General features: G+C 45.6%; 1 pseudogene; it reads left to right on the forward strand.

The window, feature by feature from the left end:
* Positions 1–910: 910 nt before the first annotated feature.
* On the forward strand, positions 911–1,389 carry LOC116763202 (annotated as a pseudogene).
* The last annotated feature ends 8,938 nt before the right edge of the window (positions 1,390–10,327 follow it).

Raw genomic sequence — 10,327 nt, forward strand, 5'->3', positions numbered from 1 at the left:
CCGAGGGCGGCAACAAATTCTTTTAGAGTTTCTTAGAATAGAAAAAATCCAACTTGTGATGCCACAGAATATTGGCTCCTCTGTCATGTTCTTGGTTCTCCTCTCAGCAGTTGTTTGCTTAGGTTACAGGTACAATTAGCAAGCTAAGGCTTTAATGTACGGGTAGAGGCTTATTATTATTACCGGCTTTAATGTGACTGTGGCTTAAGTCTTATTATTTTTCGACTTCAGTCATTACTGTCATTATTAGATCTGCTGATCATCAGTCATTTCAGAGACAAAACCAATAAAACACCAGGAACTGGAATACAAAGGGCAGTATAATCAACTCTGTTATTCAGGGATTCATTAATTCAAGTCCCCAATTTAGAATTTATTAGAGTTTCCCCATTGGATATGCATTCGAGTTTAACTCTGTTTTGTCAGTAGCAAAAGACATTGCAAAGCCAAATGATGAACAAGATTGCAAGAGGAATGTTCACGCAAAGAACACAGTAGGATGAGGACATTGGGAACTCATTAGAGGTTTCCATGTACTTAAACAATTAGAAGCATGCATGTATTACACTAAGATCACAATGTATTTTGCTGATTTATTTTTCTCTCTGTGTCCCTCATTAGACAGGGCTTGGTTGAGGGCAGGAACAATGATCCTGCACAGAGTAGATACTTAGCATGTGTTACGTAAATGAGCAGGTCCTTCCGTGCGTCCTGGAGGGCTCAGGTGTTAGACTCATGGGTCCTTACACGTGTGTGTGTGTGTGTGTGTGTGTGTGTGTGTGTGAAACTGTCAGTAGGGTCCACTAAGCTGGAGTTGGGAGTGCAAGAGGCTTGTCGGAGACAGTGTCTATATAAGATAAAAGAGGGGTTCTTCCCTTTTGCGACCATCCCTGAAGCGCTAGCGGCCGAAATGAAGTTCAATCCCTTTGTGACTTCTGACTGAAGCAAGAACTGGAAAAGGCATTTCAACGCGCCTTCCCACATTCGCAGGAAGATTATGTCTTCCCCTCTTTCTAAAGAGCTGAGACAGAAGTACAATGTCCGATCCATGCCCATCTGAAAGGATGATGAAGTTCAGGTGGTAGGAGGGCACTACAAAGGGCAGCAAACTGGCAAAGTAGTCCAGGTTTATGGGAAGAAATATGTCATCTACACTGAACGAGTGCAGCGGGAGAAGGCTACTGGCACGACTGTCCATGTGGGCATTCACCCCAGCAAGGTGGTTATCATCAGACTAAAACTGGGCAAGGAATGCAAAAAGATCCTCGAACGTAAAGCCAAATCTCACCAAGTAGGAAAGGAAAAGGGCAAATATAAGGAAGAAACAATTGAGAAGATGCAGGAATGAAGTAATCTTGCATACAACTTTCATTAAAAACTGTTAAAATGGAAAAAATAGAAGATAAAAGAAGGGAAGAAGCAGGACTGTGTAGGAAAAGCCTGAGACCATGATCTGAGAGAGTCTTGGATGACCCACTGGGAAGCTCTGGAACAAGATTGCCCATCAGAACAGGTCCACGTTGGGCAAAAACTACGAGGCCCTAGTATCCTGCCGTGCTTAGCTGTTGGCTAGGGGCTGCTGAAAAGGAGCATGAGCTCAGCTCCTAAGCTGATCCTGAGGCAGATGCTAAAGATGCTGATCACTGGAGGCTGTCAACCAGCAGGGCTCCATGCAGCCAAGCAGCCACTTCGTTCCTGAAGGGAGGTCTCCCCACCTCTCCTCTGACCTCTCTCTCATCCTCTCCTCTGTGTATTGGGAGACAGAGAGCTCCATTTCGCCAGGGCGCCCGGTGTCCCCAGTATTGGGCTGACATTATAAGAGTCAGTCAGCCAAGAGGAAGAGGCTGTGAATTACCACTGTGGTCCACCACCAGTAGGAAGTGCCAAACCCCAGCCAGGGCAGGGACAGGTTTGGATGGCACTGGCTGACCCCCAAAACCCCCGGGCTAGCTGACCTGGTTCGCCCTGGTCGTTTCAGTAACCTCACAGGGCCAAGACCACACATCTTACACAATTGAATTTTATGGCCCCACCTAGGATGCTATGAGGGGATTTTTAAAATTTTCAATTATAAAAGTCAAATGTGGTCTTACATACATAACAAAATACCCCCCTCTCCCCATTTATCAAATGTCATGTACATTTCTCAAAGACAGACAATTCTTGTTCGTTCCTTAGCATAGCCTGAGACAGGACTGAGAAGTTCCCAGGCTAAAGTCAGATGACAGAGTGGCTTAGAGGAAGGAGGGTGGGCTGGGCAAGGTGGAGCTGTCACTTCCAAAGCTGTATTTTGCTTTGGGCACTCTTTGAGGGTAGAACTGAGGATCCTGGGACCTCATCATGAAAGGACTTCTTTCCTCTCTTTGTTTTGGGGTCAGGTTGGGCTTGTGGTTGTTTATGGGTCTGGAAAAAAACACGGGGCAAAGGCAAACTCACGCTTTGGGTCCATGCGGGTGTATGACTGCCACCCGTGCCACCATGCAGAATGGCAGACCAACTCATCTAGCTAACATTTACTAAGTGCCTATGTGTGATAGAATATTCTTCTTGCCCTGAAGAAGTATAAAGTATAGTGAGGGAGATGGGAAAACTGACCTTTAAAATACATTCTGGGACTTCCCTCGTGGTGCAGTGGTTAAGAATCCACCTGCCAATGCAGGGGACACGGGTTCCAGCCCTGGTCCGGGAAGATCCCACATGCCGCGGAGCAACTAAGCCCGTGCATCACAACTATTGAGCCCGCATGCCTAGAGCCCATTTTCCACAACAAGAGAAGCCATCGCAATGAGAAGCCCATGCACCGCAACGAACAGTAGCCCCTGCTCACCTCAATGAAGACCCAATGCAGCCATAAATAAGCTTATTTTAAAAATAAGTAAATAAAATAAAATACATTCTGATATCTACTAAGTAGCAAGAGGTACATAATACAATGAGAGAATAAAGGAGGGAGTGTTTATCTGCAACATATGTGTCAGGTCTCCATGACTGCGTTGGCTCTCTAGAGAAAGGGGCAGTCAAGGGTGAGACAACACCATGTGTAAAACACAAGAGTGAGAGGTATGCTTGGGGAAGAGACTGATGCTTAGTGAGACCGAACACTGGGCACGAAAGGGATGGGGCTTTGCATGATTAATTTCACTGAATTAAAAAAATAATGACTGAATCCTTATTAGGTGTTGGGCTGGGGATACAAATTAAATAAGGTGGAATTTTAAGTCACAGTGTTATTGAGAATGAACCAGGAAACATTGATTGAGACCTAGCAGATTCAAAATTCTAGGCGTTCTACTATGGCAGTTCTCAAAGTCTAACTCAAGCCAGATATACTTTTAGTAATACCAAATTCTTGGTCTTCCCGTCCAGGAGAAGTTACATCTGAAATATAAAAATTAACCAAATAATTTAGTTTATAATACATTTTAAACAAACTCTTTCTAGAATGTGCAGTTTTAAAACATATCTAATGCACATATATTGTTATGGGCTGACTTGTGTCCCCCCAGATTTATACATTTGGGGGAAGTTCTAACCCCAATACCCCAAAATGAGACTAGAATTGGAAATGAGGCCTTTAAAGAGGTGATTAAGTTAAAATAGGCTGTTAGAGTGGGCCTTAATCCAATCTGACTTTGTGTCCTTTTTTAAATTTTTTATTTATTTTATTTTTGGCTGCGTTGGGTCTTCGTTGCTGCACGCGGGCTTTCTCTAGTTGCGGTGAGTAGGGGCTACTCTTCTTTATGGTGCGCGGGCTTCTCACTGTGGTGGCTTCTCTTGCTGCAGAGCACAGGCTCTAGGCACAGGCTTCAGTAGTTGTGGAACACAGTCTCAGTAGTTGTGACTCATGGGCTCAGTAGTTGTAGCTCGTGGGCTCTAGAGCGCAGGCTCAATAGTTGTGGCGTGCAGGCTTAGCTGCTCCACAGTGTGTGGGATCTTCCCAGAGCAGGGTTCGAACCCGTGTTCCCTGCATTGACAGGCGGATTCTTAACCAATGTGCCACCAGGGAACTGCCCTGTGTCCTTTTAATAAGAGGAAATTTAGACTCACAAAGAAACAACAGGGGCATGAATACACAGAGGAAGGACCATGTGGGATTACAGCTAGAAGGCAGTCATCTGCAGGCCGAGAGAGGCCTCAGGAGAAACCAACCCTGCTGACACCTTGATCTTGGACTTCCAGCCTCCAGAACTATGAGAAAATAAATCTCTGTTAAGTCACTCAGTGTATGGCATTCTGTTCTGACAGCCCTCGAAAACCGATATACATATGATCTGGCCAGATGTGTACATGCATTTTAACACACACTTTTGTTGTTTTTGCGTTTAAAAGTCTATACTTCATCCTGTAGAAATCAGGAACCATGTAGAGTTTTTGAGCAGAGTAGTGACAAGATCAGATCTCTGTTCTAAAAAGAGAATTCTGTTGTCAACCAGGAGGCCAGACTGGAAAGAAGCTAGAAATCTAATGTTGACCTCAAGCGGAGGTTCATCCTCGGTCTAAAGTTTCAGAAGTACCTGGAGGGTAATGCAGGGGTGCATTAGTGAGCTCATGATGGGAAATGTATTTTGCAGAGTTATACCCATAGGCCTGAATTTAAACTTTCATCACCGGCTAGACTAGCCTGGGTGGCAAAGCATTCTGGGGGAAGTTGTCTTCCCTTGTCTGTGAGATCCCTGAGTGTTGGACACCAGTCTCTTATAGAAAACTGGTGCATTTCTTTTTCAAATGTTTGCTCTTCTTTATTTGGTGACTTGTCAACTCAGATATCTGCTTCTTGTACAGGAAAACTTACTTCCTTAGTGGGTAAAGAGATTTTACAAATCCAGCATGGAGGCAAAAGAATAATTTTGGACTTGAAATCCAGACCCCAGGGACACATACAGTGGAATGCTATTCACACTTAAAAAGAAGGCAATCCTGCCTTACGCGACAACACAGATGAACCATGAGGAACTTATGCTAAGTGAAATAAGTCACTTGCAGAAAGACAAATACTATATGATTCTACTTATATGGGGGTATCTAAAATAGTCAAATTCATAGAATCAAAGAATGGAATGGTGGTTGCCGGGGGCTGGAAAGAGAGGGAAATGGGGAATTTAATCAACAAGTATTCAATTTATTTAAGCAAGATGAATAAGTTCTAAAGAATAAGTGCTATACAACCCCATGCCTACAGTCAGCAATAGTGTATTGTACACTTAGATCTCAGGTTAAATGTTCTTACCACAATAAAATTAAAAATTTTTAAGAAAATAGGGTTCAAACTCTGACTTGTTTAAAAGGCTGCTGAGGGGGACTTCCCTGGTGGTCCAGTGGTTGAGACTCTGCACTTCTAATGCAGGGGGCGTGGGTTCGATCCCTGGTTGGGGAACTAAGATTCCACATGATGCAAAGTATGGCCAAAATAAATAAATTAAATAAAAATAAAAAGCTGCTGATTTGCTTAGGGCTAAGGGCTTTCTCCTCCTCTGTGCCTTGATTTGCCCATCTGTAAAATGGAGAGACGAAGAAAATGAACAGTTATTCAGTCCTCTTATGTCTGAGACACTATATACACGTTATCCTATTCAGTACTCAGAATAAGTCTGTTAAATATTACTCCACATGTTTGGCAGATGAGAAAACCTTAGTTTGTCCAAGGAAACAGGGTTTATACTCGGGTCTAAAGTTTCATGGCCCATGCTTTCTAAGGTTCCTTCCAAGGCCAAAATGCTATAATTCATGTGTGTCTGAAACGTTTTGGCTGAATAAACACTAATGACTAATCAAGCTGCAACAGTAAAGACAATAGATTCTCCAGTGATTACTAAGTGGCTATGGAAGAACCACTCACCCTGCAGGGAAACACAGTTTCTCACTGGAAGAGAATATAACAGATAAAAGGTGGCCAACAATCAATTTTTGAGCAGCAGATGGCATTTTCTTAGGTTGAAATTGTAGGAGCCTGGAATTTGGCAAGTGCTCTAGGCATTATGAAGAATAAATGCTCTGAATCTCCAATGGCTTTAGGAGTGGAACAGGCATGTTAGATCTAGGTAAAGGGGCATCTTTTGAAGTTGCTGCTAAAAGGATCTCCTCCTCCACTGACATGAAGCAAAGGAGAATAATCCAGGTCTCCCGATTCCAAAGCTAGTGTTCTTTCATTGTCCTCAAGTAGCTTTATGCTCTGGTTGAGAAAACATGTACAACACATATCTGTTCTATTCTTCATTCACTGACTCAAAAGCACTTATTGGACAATTTCAGTGTGTCAGCACAGAGTTATATACAGAGATATAAAAGCAGAGTCTCTGTTACACTTGATTTTGTCCCTCCCAAATTCGTATGTTGAAGCTCTAACCCCAGCACGTTAGAATGTAACACAGTTTGGACATAGGATCTTTTTTTTTTTTTTTTACTTGGAGTATAGTTGATTTACAATGTTGTGTTAGTTTCAGGTGTACAGCAAAGTGAATCAGTTATACATATACCTATATCCATTCTTTTTTAGATTCTTTTCCCATAGAGGTCATTACAAAGTACTGAGTAGAGTTCCCTGTGCTGTACAGTAGGTCCTTATTAGTTATCCATTTTATGTATAGTAGTGTGTACATGTCAATCCCAATCTCCCAATTTATCCCTCCTTCCCCACCCGCGACGTAGGGTCTTTAAGGAAATGATCCTGTTAAAATGGGACCCTTGGGGACACCTATGACTGTTGTCCTAGGAAGAAGAGATTAGGACACAGACACAACAGACAGAGAGATGGCCACATGAAGACACAAGAAGATGGCCAACTGCAAGCCAGGGAGAGAGACCTCCGAAGAAACCAACCCTGGGACTTCCCTGGTGGAGAAGTGGTTAAGACTCCTGCTCCCAGTGCAGGGGGCCCAGATTCGATCCCTGGTCAGGGAACTAGATCCCACATGCGTGCCACAACTAAGAGTCCTCATGCCACAACTAAGGATCCTGCATGCTGCAACTAAGGAGCCCACGTGCTGCAACTAAGACCCTGCACAACCAAATAAATAAATTTAAAAAAGAAGAAGAAGAAGAAGAAGAAACCAACCCTTCTGACACCTTCATCTTGGCCTCCAGAATGGTGAGAAAATTAACTTCTGTTGTTTAAGCCACTTGGTGTGTGGTATTTGTTACAGCCACACTAGCAGACTAATACAGTCTCCCTGCTTTGCAGAAGTTTCAGGGACAAAGCAGGCAGTAAGCCACAGAGGGGTGTCCAAGGAGGCACGGGCACACACAGGTGGGACTTCCTCCTCAGACTGCAGAGGGCAGGGGTCAGGAGACAATGCCTGGAGAAGCATCACTGCAGGCAAGGCCTCAAAGATGAGTAGGAGGTAACCAGGAGTCAATGTGAGCAGAGGTAGAGGGAGTCTTTGGAGACAAGAAAGAACATGGCACCTGCAGGGAATGGCAAGTCGTTCAAAACACAACGATGGGGCTTCCCTGGTGGCGCAGTGGTTGAGAATCCGCCTTCCAGTTCAGAGGACGTGGGTTCGAGCCCTGGTCCGGGAAGATCCCACATGCCGTGGAGCAATGAAGCCCATGTGCCACAACTACTACGCCTGTGCTCTAGAGCCCTTGAGCCACAACTACTGAAGCCCATGCGCCTAGAGGCTGTGTTCTGCAACAAGAGAAGCCACCGCGATGAGAAGCCCATGCACCGCAATGTAAGAGTAGCCCCTGCTCACCGCAACTAGAGAAAGCCTGTGCACCGCCACGAAGACCCAGCGCAGCCAAAAATAGATAAATTTATTTTTAAAAAATTGCAACGATGGGAGAAAATGCGAGCGCGATTGTGTGGTTCTGACACAAGCACACTAGGAGTTCAGAGACAGGAGACATTATTAACGACAACAAGGAGAATATCTTATATTTTTACAGCACTTTACAGTCTGTAAAACACTTTCTCAGGCCTTATCTCTCAGTGGCAACAGGAGAATTGAACCATTTCATACACATGAGGGTTGAGAGGCTAAATGGCTTGGCTGCAGCTTTACAGGAAGTTAGTGGCAGAGTCGAATCTAAAGCTCAGGGCTCTTTCTTCCCAAGTCCAAGTGGGATGCGGGGGTCAGAGGGCCCTTCGTCGAGCGCAGCTTATGCTTCCTTGTCTCTGACTTTGCCCTGCACGCAGGGCAGCCTGGGGACAGAGCAGCCCAGGTTTGGTGGGTCCCACCGGACAGGAAGGAGCTGGAGTAGAGCTCCACAGAATCCTAACACACAACCTCCTAGGGCGGAGACAAGAGCGCTGACCTCTGCTCATCCTCTCACTCACTCTGTCTCTAATGAAAGGGTGTTTTCGTTCAAAGGGAGACAAGAGTAATGGTGCCCACACCGCCAGCGCTCCTGCCCTGCCTGCCTCTCAGGCAGGACGTTTTTAACTCCAGGGACCCCATCCAGGGATGGACATTGTGCAACATGGCAGGGGAATCCCCTTAGGGTTGATGTGCTAGAAAGGTGAAAGAACAGTAAAAATGTGCTAGGTGTTTTACAAATGCAAGAGAGTCTTCTTATCTATTTGGAATGGATTGTGTTTAGGATCCCGGAAAGGGGAGAAGGAAAGGTTCTGAGCAGTCATTTCTCCCTCACTCTTTGCCTGCATGCGTGTAGCAAAGGTGTAGGTTCTCCTACCCCCCATGTCCCTTGGTTTAACTGTTTCCATAGTTCTGGCCTGAATATCAGCAGCCAGTGCCTGGGTCTCTTTGGAAGAGGGCATTCTCCAGATGCCGGTGACCACTGTGCCTTCACCGGCCGCAGGCTGGGACTCCCAGGGAATTCATGCCTCCTGGAAGCAGCTCTCCCCCATAGTGTGATGTGATCTGGTGGATAAGCACCCCAGCTTCTTCCTCTCTTGTGCGGTAACTACACTGACTCCCAGAGATCTCCAGTCGAATGAAGCTCTGGTTGTCCATAGTGGTGACTTGCTTAATATCACAACAGTTACTGGTGTCTGTTCCTTTCCTATCTCACTTCCCCACTCCTCTACCAGTGTCTCCAAGAGTCACCTTCCAAACGGACCACTTGCACTCCGATCCTTGTCTCATGGTTTGCTTCTGGGGAAACCCAGCGAGGACCATGCTCCCTGTCCAATGAGTTTCTTGCTGCTTTGGACACTGTGAAAGGGGATGGCCTTCCTATGCCCTTACAAGCTAGGGAGATACAGACAAATCATTCATTCATTCATGCGTTCTTCACTCAGCAAGTACTTTTTTTTTTTTAATTAATTAATTTATTTATTTTTGGCTGTGTTGGGTCTTCGTTTCTGTGCCTGGGCTTTCTCTAGTTGCGGCGAGCGGAGGCCACTCTTCACCGTGGTGTGCGGGCCTCTCACTGTCGCGGCCTCTCTTGTTGCGGAGCACAGGCTCCAGACACTCAGGCTCAGTAGTTGTGGCTCACGGGCCCAGTTGCTCCACGGCATGTGGGATCTTCCCAGACCAGGGCTCGAACCCGTGTCCCCTGCATTGGCGGGCAGATGCTCAACCACTGCGCCACCAGGGAAGCCCAGCAAGTACTTATTAAGCATTGATCTCGTGCCAAGCACCATGTTGGGGGCCAGCTGGAAATCTCACCTCCTAGGGCTCTGAGGAATCATCCATCACCCACATCCTAGCTCACACACCCAGGTCAGCACTACCTGGATTGGAGGTGGGAGTGGTACCCGGAGAGGCTTCATGTGAAAGAGGTAGGGGCTCAAAAAGGGGAGGAGAAGACAGAGGTTCTGGGAATCTGTCGGGGCGGGGAGGAGGGGTTGGCAAATGACATGAGTAAACGAAGGCCAGTGGGTGGGAATGAAATTCACTTCTGCAACGGGCAAAGGCTCTGGGTGAGTACATACATGTGAGCTTGGTGAGTGCCTGATTCTTGGGGTCATTAACTCTCAGGGCTGAGAAGGGCCTCAGAGGTCACAGGCAGATCTCCCTCATTCGACTTCCCTGAAAACTGAGGACCAAAGAAGAGAAAATGATTTCCTTGGTCCTTTATGCTCTGAGTGTTCTTCCTCTTGAGAGAAATAGGCTAGATCAATGTTTCTTCAACCCTTTTTCATTAAAGCCCAGGAACCATTGTAGACATTTTTCCTAATTGCCTCCTCCAATGAAATCTTAATACCACAGGTATTTGTATATCTGTTATGTACTATACGTCTGTTCATATGCTATACACATAAAAAGAGTAAGATTTTTTTCAACCTCCAAGAACCAATATTTGCCCCCTTGGGGGCGATATTGCCCTTGTTTAGAATGCGTGGCTAAATTGTTTAGAGAGACTAAATGTGGCCAGGTTTCCTAGACCTTGAAATTCAGGCAAAGAAACTGGATTTGGTGCAGTA

Source organism: Phocoena sinus, chromosome 1 (genome assembly GCF_008692025.1).
Source record: "Phocoena sinus isolate mPhoSin1 chromosome 1, mPhoSin1.pri, whole genome shotgun sequence".
Lineage (NCBI taxonomy): Eukaryota > Metazoa > Chordata > Mammalia > Artiodactyla > Phocoenidae > Phocoena > Phocoena sinus.